Source organism: Mustelus asterias, chromosome 14, assembly GCF_964213995.1.
Source record: "Mustelus asterias chromosome 14, sMusAst1.hap1.1, whole genome shotgun sequence".
In the NCBI taxonomy this organism is placed as follows: domain Eukaryota; kingdom Metazoa; phylum Chordata; class Chondrichthyes; order Carcharhiniformes; family Triakidae; genus Mustelus; species Mustelus asterias.
The window spans coordinates 17,726,787-17,741,265 of NC_135814.1; positions in this window are offsets into that span (position 1 = coordinate 17,726,787).

Here is a 14,479-nt window from a genome sequence, read left to right on the forward strand (position 1 = left end):
GCAACTGGCAAGAGAACAGAGAGCTGCATGATGTGCTGACACGCCAACTACAGATCAAGGGAATGGAAGCTCTTACAGTTTAAAAAAAGTATTTGTTCAGAGGATGTGTGTGTCGCTGGCTGGACCTGCATTTGTTGCCCATCCCTTGCCCTTGAACCAAGTGTCTCACTCGGCCATTTTGGAGGGCATTTAAGAACCAATCACATTTTGTGGGTCTAGAGTCACATCGAGGCCAGACTGGGCATGGACAGCATATTTCCTTCCCTCAAGGATATTAGCATATCAAACTCAATATGATCCCTCAGGATGTGAAGTTAATTTGGATGAAAATGGGAAGGGAGGTAGATGGATACCAGCTCCAGTTTCAGCAAGGGACCCAAGCCCCATTCAGATCTGAGTCCTAGGGAGCACAAGGGTTTGGGTTTTTACGACAATCAACAATGGTTCTGTGGTCATCATTAGACCTTTTAATTCCAGATTTTGATTGATTCAAGTTTTGCCATCTGCCGTGGGAGCATTCGAACACAGGTCCCCGGAGCATTACCCTGGATTACTAGTCCAGTGAGAATACCACTATGCGAGTGCCTTCCCAATTCATGGAGGCAGTGGTCGTGTTTGGAGGGCTTTCGATGATGCCCTGTACTTGGCTGAACCCTGCAATGTGTACGAACCCCAGAATCCTATCCCATGGTTCCCTGTTGTCCACAAACGGCATTATGAACTTGTCACCAGTTTAATATAAACATCGGCCAGAATTTTACCATCCCGCCCACCACGGGAATCGGAGCGGAATATACAGTTTCAGGATGAGCGGGGCTGTAAACTCCTGCTCATAATCTGCAGATCGAATGATGTTTCTGATACTCCTTGGTGCAACCTAGTAGAAGCCAGAGTATAAGAAGTTAAGGGCCATAGTAAACTTAACAGACAATGCTGTGCTGCTGCTCCTTTTCCTCCTCTTCCCCCCAGCAACAATATTCCCATTTTCAGAAATGGCCAATGTCTCTCTTCCCTCCACTTCTCGGTCTACTTAAAGTAAGTTAGCTATTATGGGCAAGAGCACAGCAATTCCATATAACCAATAAGATCTGCAATGTTACAGCAAAATGTTTGTCAAATGGTTTACAGTGTGACAAACGAGTGCCCATTTGAGTAGCATTGGAACTGATCACTTCACCCCTTGTGCCACCTCACAATTTGTGGATGTGTTTAGGACGTAAAACAGCAGCAACACTGAAAGGACATTCAGGTCCCCATTTTAATATACCAAGTTGACACACTCTGCTTTCAGGGCAAGTAAATGAATGCCCACCCAAGAATCACAATGGACTAGTTGCTGCAATTTATGTTTTTATATAATGTTCATCTGCCTAACACCCATTCATGCTGAAAAATGGGAAGGTAGACAGATGGATATCAGCTCCAGTATCAGCAAGGGGCCTGAGCCCCATTCAGATCTGCGTCCAAGGTAGCGCAAGTTGATAGCAAACTTGGTGGTCCTAGCCATCTAAATTTATGTGCAATATTGAAGCATGTTCCTCTGTCAGCAACAAAACAGGCCCTGGAGCAACAGGGACGTGCACATGCATGTGTCATCCAGGTGGGTGGTTGGATTTATGCTTTGCATGTTGCTTCAGCAATCATAACAGATTGCTGAACTAACTTGCCAAATAAGTTAGTTCCAGCGCTGAGGTCAGAGCTACTGAAATTAGTGAGTATTAGTGTACTCTACATTCAGTGCTGATCAAGAAGACACAAGGGAAAAAGGGCAGATCTACAATAGTGAAAAATAATACAGGTAAAGAGACAATTTTATTACAGATTTGAAGAAAGAATGAGAGACATACTTGCTCAATGAATAGTGTCAATTTGTCAGGGACAGGTTCCAAGACGACTTGTGATGGACTCCAAGCTTCTCACATGCCCCATCATTGCAGAGCGTGCAATCAATAAGGCGAACAGAACTCTAAACTATATTGTCAAGTTTGTATTGGTGGGGGAGACAGTGGCCTAGTGGTAATCATAGAATCCCTACAGTGCGGAAAGAGGCCATTCAGCCCATCAAGGCTGCACCAACATCAATCCCACACCCTGTATTTACCCTGCCAATCCCCTTGGCACTAAGGGACAATTTAGCAAGGCCAATCAACCTAACCCACACATCTTTGGACAGTGGGAGGAAACTGGAGCACCCGGAGGAAACTCAAACAGACACAGGGAGAACGTGCAAACTCCACACAGACAGTGACCCAAAGCCAGAATTGAACCTGGGTCCCTGAGGCTGTGAGGCAACAGTGCTAACCACTCTGCCACCGTGCCGCCTTAAGTGCAGAAGGAGGCCATTCAGTCGTGTCACTAGACTAATAATTCAGATGCCCAGGCTAATGCTCGGGGGATATGGGTTCAAATCCCAGCTTGGCAGCCGGAGAAATTTAAATCCAATTAATAAAATCTGAAATGAAAAGTGAGTTACAGTAATAGTGAAGCTATCAATTGTTGCAATAACCCCACCTGGTCCTTCCCCGTTAGGGAAGGAAATCTGCTGTCCTTACCTGGTCTGGAGTGTTACTGTGGAGCAGGAGTCTTAGCTGATCTCTGAAGTGGCCACGCAAGCCTCTCAGCTGAGGGGCAACTGAGGATGGCTAACAATCGCTGGCCTTGCAACACTCGCATCAAATAAAGAAAATCAAACACTAGCTAAAACAAATAACCTGAGGAGGAACGAATGAGTTCCCTGTCAATGTGTTTTCAAAGCAAAAGATTCAGGGGATAATAGCAATGCTTAATCTCAATTCCCCCAGATATAAATACATTCCAAAAAGGTGCAATAATTAAAACTATGGGCCTCAATATACTGAGGTTTCTCCTCAATAACAACTCCACAGTCAGGCGTCAGGGAACACAGCTCTTTATTAGGTCGACTAGCTCCACACTCCAAACATTGACTGCCCACACAGGGTGATTCCCAACAGCTCACCACACACCTGAGGTCACATGACCCATTCCCTTAAAGAGGCTATGCCCCAACATACATAACAATGGACCTCAAGAATAGATAGGCACAGTTGAAAGAATGGAAAGAGTCAGGAGGAAAGAAATGGAAAATCTGCAAATAAAATCAGATGAAGTGAAGTGAGCAAAAAGGCTGGTGTGGAGCATAAACACCTGTAAACTGGGAAGAGTGCAGAAAAGATTTACAAGGATGATACCGGGACTTGATGTGGAGATGCCACTCCAACTGATGAAGGGGCAGTGCTCCGAAAGCTCATTCTACCAAATAAACCTGTTGTTCTTTTACCTGGTGTTGTGAGACTTCTTACTGGGACTTGATGGTTTGAGTTATAAGGAGAGGCTGGATAGACTGGAACTTTTTTTTCCGTGGAGCGTAGGAGGCTTAGGGGTGATTTTACAGACGTCTATAAAATAATGAGGGGCATAAATCAGTTAGATAGTCAACATCTTTTCCCAAAGGTAGGGGAGTTTAAAATTAGAGGGCATAGGTTTAAGATGATAGGGGACAGAGACAAAAGGGTCCAGAAGGGCAATTTGTTTACACAGAGGGTGGTGAGTCTCTAGAACGAGCTGCCAGAGGCAGTAGTAGAGACGGGTACAATGTTGTCTTTTAAAAAGCATTTAGACAGTTACATGGGTAAGGTGGATATAGAGGGATATGGGCCAAATGCGGGCAATTGGGACCAGCTTAGTCGTTAAAAAAAAGGGCGGCATGGACAAGTTGGGCCGAAGGGCCTGTTTCCATGTTGCAAACTTCTATGACTCTATGATTCTATGACTCTAAATGCTTTGTAAAACAGCAGCCTAAACATCACTTGGCAATATTCAGCCCTGATCCCTGCAGGACATTGCTGGCTTTGAGCGTCACTTCACTAATCCAGAGAGGGCCCTACACCACCGGGGAATGTCTCCGTTTTCAGTCAGTCTAGGAAAGCCAGAAAAGTGTCTCCGAACTTACCTTTACTGAGAGCTGCCTCCATCGAAGATGCCCACCTGCCCCCTTGATAAGAAAAAGGATGTTCTCCCCAGTCAACATGAAGGTGCTGTGGACAGGTCCCAAGCCTGGACCATGAGGTCAGTATGGCACAGGGCTGTCGGCAAATTGGCACACCCGCTCTCACTGCCACACTGGGCAGATTCAGGGCCAGGAGGGGTTACAAAACCTCTCAATCAGGGAGACTTCCACCCCAGCCAATGTGGGCAAACTTGTTTAGGCAGACAGAGGCTGACACGAAAATAACTCACAACTTTCTTTTTCAACGAGTGCTGCATTCTGTTGGTTTATGCTCTCACTCCCTTTTAGTGTTACAACAGATTGGCGCTCAGAGTGCAGCATCATGAAAAGAGGTGAGTCACAAAAGCATGTTCGATCATTTACGCCCACTATCTATGTAAATTATTTGAAAATAGCTCTGTCCCACGTTGCCACACTGCCCACATCAGTTGGGTCGTCAAAAGTCACCACTGTAATGAAACAACTTAATGAGTCCCAGCTTCAACGAAGGTTGACATGACAAGTAGATGAAATTCAAAACCAGATGCAACCCAAAATGGTGGCGTGTGTCAGTAAAACGTATAGGCCGCAACTTTCCTTAACCCCGTACAGTATGTTCTGGCTACGGGCTATTTAGATAGAAGTACATTCAGCCACTTCGATCCCTGTAGTCAAATAGCTCACAAACCTGTGAAGAATGGCTAATTGTCTGTGGAGGTGAGGCACATAGCTGGCAGTGGGTCTAATATAAGCGACTGTCTTTAGGAGAGGAGATATAAGGGTGGAAGTCATAGGGGGTAAAGACAGATTTATGAAATGCTTTGACCTTCACAAAGTTCAGTTTATTGTCTTTGCTTATGATTGGTGGTCTTGAATTAGTATTTTTATATTACATTTCAATATCTTTTTTGCTATAAACCTCAGACACAGGTTTCTCATTCCCAGAATAATACCATTGACCTTATTAAACAGGCCTATTTTCTGGCCTATGGTGGTGGAAACCCCCTGGGCAAATAGACTGCATCTTTCCCACACCTCTCAGCCCTCACCGATTTCCAGATTGTTTTTTACATTTCGAATCACAGATAACTGGAGCAGGATTTTGGGTGGAGACCCCAACATTGGGGTTAAATGGGGGTCACAAACCGTGGGGAAACCACAGCCTGGCTGTGATTTGTTTGAGTTGGCCGATTAGCAGGTAGACAACGAGCTTGACATCCAACTAAGGGTGATCAGCGAGCGGGTGGGCTCTGGAAATGGGAGGGCCGAGAGGAGACCCTCCAGCACTGAAGAAGCAGCAGCCCTCAGTTCAATTAAATGAGAGAGAGGGAGCGTCAATTTTGATGCCAGTTGGCTGGGCAGGGGGGGAGACACTGGCCTGGTGGTATTATCATGAGACTATTAATCCAGAAACTCAGCTAATGTTCTGGTGACCCGGGTTTGAATCCCACCACGGCAGATGGTAGAATGCAATAAAAAATATCTGGAATTAAGAATCGACTGATGACCATGAAACCATTGTCGGAAAAACCTATCTGGTTCACTAATGTCCTTAAGGGAAGGAAATCTGTTGTCCTTACCTGGTCTGGCCTACATGTGACTCCAGAGCCACAGGCCATCACCTCCACTGAGACAAGCTTTTCAGTTCTTGATTTATTAATTGAACTTAAATTCCACTAGATCCTGTGGTGGGTTCACCTTTAAAGAATCTTAATTGGCTACCCACCCCCAGATAATTGGCTTGGGGTTGGGGATAGTATTGGCATACCAGCCAGTGAGGCAAATTTACAAGCCTACCAGCCTCCATACCCACTCACACAGGGCTCTTCAAGACCTGCCCATAGCTTTCAAACAAATAACAAACCAGATATTGTCCCAGAATTTCCTGCATATTCTCACCCAGAGACCCGATCACAAAGTAAATATGCTGCCCAATAGATGCTGACATTAGGGGAGTTCTGTGTGCACTTATAATAGAGACAAATTTCTCAATCATTTACCTATCTATCCATCTGACCAAATGCAAGTTAATGCATTATAATGTCTGCAGTGGGGTAAAATGCCTGCCGTCCCAGCGTGCAGGGAGCTTATCAATTGCGATGTATCATTGGCCTCCCTCAGAAGCCACACAGTTTGGGTATGTTAAGTGTCCAACGAGGTGAGGTAGGCTAAGTTCACCTCTGAATCAGTGCGTCGTGGGTTCAGATCCCGCTGTAGAGACTGTGACATGTAATCCAAGCTGAGATTCCAGTGCGGTACTGAGGGAGTGTTGTACTGTCAGAGAAGCCTTCTTCTGATGTCAACAAAACAAAGCAGATGGCTATTGACTTCAGGAAGCGTAGTGGAGGACATGCCCCTGTCTACATCAATGGGGATGAAGTAGAAATGGTTGAGAGGTTCAGGTTTCTAGGTGTCCAGATCACCAACAATCTGTCCTGGTCCCCCCATGCCGACACGAGAGTTAAGAAAGCCCACCAATGCCTCTACTTTTTCAGAAGACTAAGGGGATTTGGCATGTCCGCTACGACTCTCACCAACTTTTACAGATGCACCATAGAAAGCATTCTTTCTGGTTGTATCACAGCTTGTTATGGCTCCTGATCTGTCCAAGACCTCAAGAAACTACAATAGGTTATGAATGTAGCCCACTCCATCATGCAAACCAGCCTCCCATCCATTGACTCTGTCTACACTTCCCGTTGCCTCGGGAAAAGCAGCCAGCATAATCAAAGGCCCCAAGCATCCCAGACATCCTCTCTTCCACTTTCTTCCATTGGGAAAAAGATACAAAAGTCTGAGGACATGTACCAACCAACTCAAGAACAGCTTCTTCCCTGCTGCCATCAGGCTTTAGAATGGACCTACCTCGTATTAAGTTGATCTTTCTCTGCACCCTAGCTATGACTGTAACACTACATTCTGCACTCTCTCCTTTCCTTCTCTATGAACGGTATGCTTTGCCTGTATAGTGCAAGAAACAATACTTTTCACTGTATACTAATACATGTGACAATAATAAATCAAATAGAATCAAATCTTTCAGATGTGTTGATAAGTTACAGCACTGCCTGCCTTTCCTCTCAAATAGAAGTACAATATCCCATGCAAAATTTCAAAGAAAAGTGGTGGAGTTGTGGTCAACATCTCAAAACAATATCATTAAATCCGATGGGTCACTGTCATGTTCTTATTTGTTTGAAGCTAACGGTTCAAAATGGCTGCTATGCTTCCAATATCACACAGCGGCACGGTAGCACAATGGGTAGCACTGCTGCTTCACAGCTCCAGGGACCTGGGTTCGATTTCCGGCTTGTGTCACTGTCTGTGTGGAGTTTGCACATTCTCCTCGTGTCTGCGTGGGTTTCCTCCGGGTGCTCCGGTTTCCTCCCACAGTCCAAAGATGTGCGGGTTAGGTTGATTGGCCATGCTAAAATTGCCCTTAGTGTCCTGGGATGCGTAGGTTAGAGGGATTAGTGGGTAAAATATATATGTAGGGATATGGAGGTAGGGCCTGGGTGGGATTGTGTTCGGTGCAGACTTGATGGGCCAAATGGCCTCTTTCTGTGCTGTACGGTTTCTAAGATTTCTAAGATTACAATATGCAGAGGCAGTGGTGCAGTGGTATTGTCACTAGACTAGTAATTCAGAGATGCAGGATAATGCTCTGGGGACCCAGGTTCGAATCCCACCACGGCAGGTGGAGAGGTTCGAATTGAATCCCACCTGGTTCACTGACGCTACCTTTGTCTGGCCTACATGTGATTCCAGAGGGAGAAACATACTTGGCCTCATCCTCATCAAACTGCCTGCCACAGGTGCATCTGTCCATGGCAGTATAGGTGGGAGGAACCATCGCCCACTCCCTGTGGAGACAAAGTCCCGTCTTCACATTGAGGGTACCCTCCTTTGTATTGTGTGGCACTACAACTGTGCTAAACAGGATTGAATTCAAACAGATGTAGCTACTCAAGGCTGGACCACTGTGAGACACTGTGAACCATCAGCAGCAGCATCAACAGCATTGTACTCAACCTCAATCTGTAACCTCATAATGAGGCATATCTCCCAATCTACCATTAATTACCACTGAGCCAGGGATCAACCCTGCTTCTGTGGAGAGTGCAGGAGGGCATGCCAGGAGCAACACCAGGCATATTTAAAAATGATATGTCAGTCTGGTGAAACTACCCACAGGAATATCACATACCAAACAGCATAAGCAGTAAGTGAGTGACAGAGTGGTTTCTCAACAGGTCAAATCTAAGATCTACAGTCCTGTCACATCCAACAGTGAATGGTGGGGGACAATCATACAACTCACTGGAGGAGGAGGCTCCACAACCATCCCCATCTTCAATGATAGGAGAGCCTAGTGCATCAGTGTAAAAGATTTTCCACAATCTTCAGCCAGAGATGCCAAGTTGATTATTCATCTCCAGAGGTCCCCAGCATCACAGATGTCAGTCTTTAGCCAATTTGATTTATTCCATGTGATATGAAGTGGCACGGTGGTACAGTGAGGCACTGCTGCCTCACAGCACCAGGAACCCGAGTTCAATTCCCGGCTTGGGTCACTGTCTGTATGGAGTTTGCACGTTCTCCCCGTGTCTGCATGGGTTTCCTTCGGATGTTCCGGTTTCCTCCAGCAGTCCAAAAATGTGCGGGTTAGGTTGATTGGCCATGCTAAATTGTCCCTTAGTGTCAGGGGGACTAGGTAGGGTAAATGCATGGGGTTATGGGGATCGGGCCTGATCGGTGCAGACTCGATGGACCGAATGGCCTCCTCCTGCACTGTAGAATTCTACAATTCTATGATTCTATATGAAGAAATGGCTGAAGACACTGGATACTGCAAAGGCTATAGACCCTGACAATATTCGGCAAGAATACTGAAGACTTGTGCACCAGAACTTGCCATGCCCTGAGCTCTGCTGTTCCAGTTCAGCTACAACACTGGCATCTACCCAGCAATGGGGAATACTTCCCAGGTATGTCCTGTACACAAGAAACAGGACAAATCCAACCCAGCCAAATGCTTTATCAATCTACTCTTGATCATCAGTGCTGGAAGGACATCATCAACAGTGCTATCAAGTGACACGTGCTTCACAATAACTTGCTCAGTGTAGCTCAGTTTGTGATCTGCCAGAGTCACTCAGCTCCTGATCTCATTACAGCCTTGTCTCCATCATGGGGAAAAGAGCTGAACTCCAGAGATGAGACTAGGGTAACTGCCCTTGACGTCATAGTTGCTTTTGAACGAGTGCAGTATCAGAGAGCCCTAACTAGAGTCATTAGGAATCAGGGAAAACTCTTCACTGGTTGGAGTAACACCCAGCACAAAGGACGATAATCGAGGTTGCTGGAGGTCAGTTATCTCAGTTCCAATACATCATTGCAAGAGTTCCTCAGGGTTGTGTCCTAGGCCCAACCATCCTCAGCAGCTTCATCAATGACCTTTCTTCCATTATGACATTGAGTGGATGTTCACTAGTGATCGCAAAACATTCAGCACCATTCACGACTCCTCAGATTCTGAAGCAGTCCAAGTCCAAATGCAGTAAGACCTGGACAATATCCAGGCTTGGGCACGACAAATGTGCCAGGCAATGGCCATCTCCAACAAGAGAGAATCTACCCATTGCCACTTGACAGTCAATGGCATTACCAACACTGAATCATCCACTATCTACATCCGGGGAGTTACCATTGGCCAGAGACTGAATTGGACCAGCCATACAAATAGTGTGGCTACAAAAGCATGGTCCAAGGCTATGAATCTTGTGGTGAGCAACTCCTGACTCCCCAACCCTGTCCACCATCTACAAGACACAAGTCAGGAATGTGACAGAATAGTCTTCTCTTTCTTGGATGAGTGCTGGTTTAATAACTCTCAAAAAGCTCAACCCCATCCAGGACAACGCATGCCATTTGATTGGAACCTAATCCACAAAGATTCAGTCTCTCCACCACCGACACATCTACAAGATGCACTGCAGCAACTCCTCAGACAGCACCTCCCAAACCCATGGCCATTACCATCTGGAAGTCAAGGGCAGCAGACAAATGCGAACCTGTATTTACCCTGCCAATCCCCTTGGCACTAAGGGACAATTTGGCATGGCCAATCAACCTAACCTGCACATCTTTGGACTGTGGGAGGAAACTGGAGCACCCGGAGGAAACCCACACAGACAAAGGGAGAATGTGCAAACTCCACACAGACAGTCACCCAAGGTCGGAATTGAACCCGGGTCCCTGGCGCTGTCAGGCAGCAGTGCTAACCACTGTGCCACCGTGCAGGTATTGGAAGCAGCATTACATCTTGCAATAATTTTCATAGAAATCATAGAAACCCTACAGTGCAGAAGGAGGCCATTCGGCCCATCGAGTCTGCACCGATCACAATCCCACCCAGGCCCTATCCCCACATATTTACCCGCTAATCCCTCTAACCTACGCATCCCAGGACTCTAAGGGGCAATTTTTAACCTGGCCAATCAATCTAACCCGCACATCTTTGGACTTTGGATTTTCTCCCAGGCTCTCTGTATAGTACTTCTCTGAGAACTTAGATATCCGTGCAGTAAGGTCTATACTAGTGCATCAGGCAATTCAACAGTTCATCCCCAGTGTTCCAGTTTCACTACCAAACACTTCAATCACATCACCTTGCAAACTACAAGCCTGTTCCTGGTGCTGGTCCGCTTTGGAATGTTGTTGAAAACCTATAGCCTCCTCCAGCAACACTTGAAAACTCACATATGCATGTAGGTCCATTCTCATTGGGGGCAGCATGGCAGTACAGTGGTTAGCGCTGCTGCCTCACAGCTCCAGGGATCCGGGCTTGATTCTGGCCTTGGGTGACTGTCTGTGCGGAGTTTGTACTTTCTCCCTGTATCTGCGTGGGTTTCCTCCCACAGTCCAAAGATGTTAGGTGGATTGGCCATGATAAATTGCCCTTTACTGTCCCAAGATGTGTAAGTTAGTTGGATTAGCCATGGTAGATATATGGGGTTGTGGGGATGGGGCAGGAAAGAGGGCCTGGATAAAACACCCTGTCAGAGAATCAGTGCAGACTCAATGGGCCAAATGGCCTCTTCTGCACTGTAGGGATTCTATGACACTGCAAGTGAACCTATGAAATTAATTTGAGGACAAAAGACAGAAACAACCATGCAGGCATGTGTGTGCTGCTGGACTTTTCCCTTTCCACATTGTGTCCCTGCATCATTAATGTTCCAGTCAAGTGTTTATCCCTTCTCATTTTTCTCAGCATTTATTAACACTGAAGACAATTTTTGTTGTCAGTTTTCTCAGCTTGGATAGTCTATGATTGTGCAGGTTAATTAGGGCATCTCAATCAATGTTATTTCTGGGTTCTTACCTGACCCACTGCCTCCCTGCAATATTGTCAACATTGTCAGCTCCTAGAATGGATTAATTTTCAATAATTGATAGAACAAAGAAGTATACAACACAGGGACAGACCCTTCGGCCCTCCAAACCTACGCCGATTATGATGCCTGCCTAAACTAAAACCGTATGTATTTAAGGAGTCCGTATCCTTCCATTCCCATCCTATTCATGTCGAGATGCCCCTTCAATGCCTCTATCGTACCTGCTCGCACCACCTCCCCGGGCAGTGCGTTCCAGACATTCATCACCCTCTGTGTAAAAAAACTTGCCACGCACTCCTCCTCTAAACTTTTCCCCACGCACCTTAAACATATATCCCCAAGTGCTTACATTTTTTATCCTAGGAAAGAACATCTGACTATCCACTCTGTCCATGCCACTCACGATCTTCTAAACCTCTATCAGATTGCCAGATAAGCCATATTTGTGCAGATACAAAGAACAAAGAACAGTACAGCACAGGAAACAGGCCCTTCAGCCCTCCAAGCCTGTGCCGCTCCTTGGTCCAACTAGACCAATCGTTTGTATCCCTCCATTCCCAGGCTGCTCATGTGACTATCCAGGTAAGTCTTAAACGATGTCAGCGTGCCTGCCTCCACCACCCTACTTGGCAGCGCATTCCAGGCCCCTACCACCCTCTGTGTAAAAAACATCCCTCTAATATCTGAGTTATACTTCGCCCCTCTCACCTTGAGCCCGTGACCCCTCGTGAACGTCACTTCTGATCTGGGAAAAAGCTTACCACCGTTCACCCTATCTATCCCCTTCATAATCTTGTACACCTCTATTAGATCTCCCCTCATTCTCCGTCTTTCCAGGGAGAACAACCCCAGTTTACCCAATCTCTCCTCATAGCTAAGACCCTCCATACCAGGCAACATCCTGGTAAACCTTCTCTGCACTCTCTCTAACGCCACCACGTCCTTCTGGTAGTGCGGTGACCAGAACTGGACGCAGTACTCCAAATGTGGCCTAACCAGTGTTCTATACAGCTGCATCATCAGACTCCAGCTTTTATACTCTATACCCCATCCTATAAAGGCAAGCATACCATATGCCTTCTTCACCACCTTCTCCACCTGTGTTGCCACCTTCAAGGATTTGTGGACTTGCACACCTAGGTCCCTCTGTGTTTCTATACTTCTGATGACTCTGCCATTTATTGTATAACTCCTCCCTACATTATTTCTTCCAAAATGCATCACTTCGCATTTATCCGGACTAAACTCCATCTGCCACCTCTCCGCCCAATTTTCCAGCCTATCTATATCCTGCTGTATTGCCCGACAATGCTCTTCACTATCCGCAAGTCCAGCCAATATCAGCCTCTGGCATCACATTATCTGACCAGACAAGTGACTGCATTCTCATTGTTATGAGCCTTGAGTGGCATCATGGATAGCCCAGGCAGCAACATACCTGCTTCTTCATAGTCACCAAGATTTGTCTTTAATTGTGCACATTGTTCAATCATCCAAAGGTTCTGCTACAAGTGTCTGCCTAATTGAGCAGCACTTCACAATGTAAGTAGGGTTGCAGTTTGTCCTTGAGACAAAATAGTACATGGACTCCTGTGGCTTCAACCACACGGGGAACAGAAAAAGATCACCAAGGCCAAATAATAAGCACGTTTCCTGCCAAATATATATCTGTAATCCCCTGCTATTTCTGCACTAATTGAAAAGATGGAATTTAAATATTATTACAAAAATTACATACGCCTCCTCTTCCTAACCTTCTGAGGCATTTTTGATTCTGAGGATGTGTTAATTAAGTTCCAGCCCCCACCTGCGCCTTTCACAAAATTAATTTTTATTTCTGTTTTTTAAAAAGATTTTATATTCTTAAAGAAAAATCATCAGGAAATAAATAATTTCTAATAGTTAAACCAACAGTTTAAAAGTGCAGACAATGTAAACTTCGCTTACAGAAAGCATCAACTTAGCGTGTCATCTATTGTTAGTTCAGCCTCTGCAAGGCTTCCTGGAAACCTCAGATCATCCAAAACTCTGGATGGGGGATTTTCTGCACCCTCCACCCAGCCACACCGCCCCCTCCTCTCCCCACCCCCCCCCCCCCCCCCCCCCCCACCCCACCCCGGGCTTCCGCCTCCGCCTGTTAGAATGTAACCGGTGACAACTTTGTATTGGGTGTAATGTGACCAATGATAACAAGCTGTAAAGGTCAGCTGACCCAGTAAACCATGGAATCAATTACAGAATGATGTAATAGTCAGCTGACCAGCTGACTTGCTATAAATGAGAACCTCTTTGGAATTATGGGGAGCTTGGAGTGGCCCAGGGCAAGGCCCCAAATTTGGAGTAATGAAGTTTCTTTATTAACCCCTTTCTTTGATTTATGAGTTGGAGTAAGTTTTTTTATATTTTTATTGTCTGCATTTGAAGAGTTCCTTCTGAGGAAACACCGCCCCCACCCCGTCCGCACCCCTGGAGTATTTTTCTGACAGTGTAGACAGATTGCCATTGGCTGCTGGTGGGATTTATTAGCCCTGCCAATGTCTGCGGCATTTTCCTTGGCTTTCTGGCCCCGCTGCCGGGAACCCCACCACAGGAAGGTTGGGGGAGAAGGAGGTGGTCCACCTTTAGCAAGACTGGAAGATCCGGCCAGTGGGAAAGGCCAGAGAATCCCACTCTCTGTTGCCAGTTCCCTACCTGTTCATCCATCACCCCATGTGCTGGCTGACCTACCTTAGCTCCTGGGCAACAAGTTGAGAATGATCAGAGAAATCTTTTAAAGAGCTGGCACAGGCGGAATGGGCAGAATGGCCTCCTTCTGCGCTATATGATTCTATAACTCCTGCTGAACAGAAGGTTAAAAGCACTCAATAACAGATATGTCAAAATTCCCTTACAGATAAAAGTAAGGAAGAAAGTGGAGCACAGCAAAAGGTTGCTGATACAAACATTGAACTCAGTGATATGTGAAAAGAGTGCTGTGTCAAATGGGCAGATTGTCAATTAACATGCACTGACTGTAAGCAAGAGTAGGCTTCTGAGCATTGGGAGCACACTTCTTGGCTGGGAGTTGCTGCAC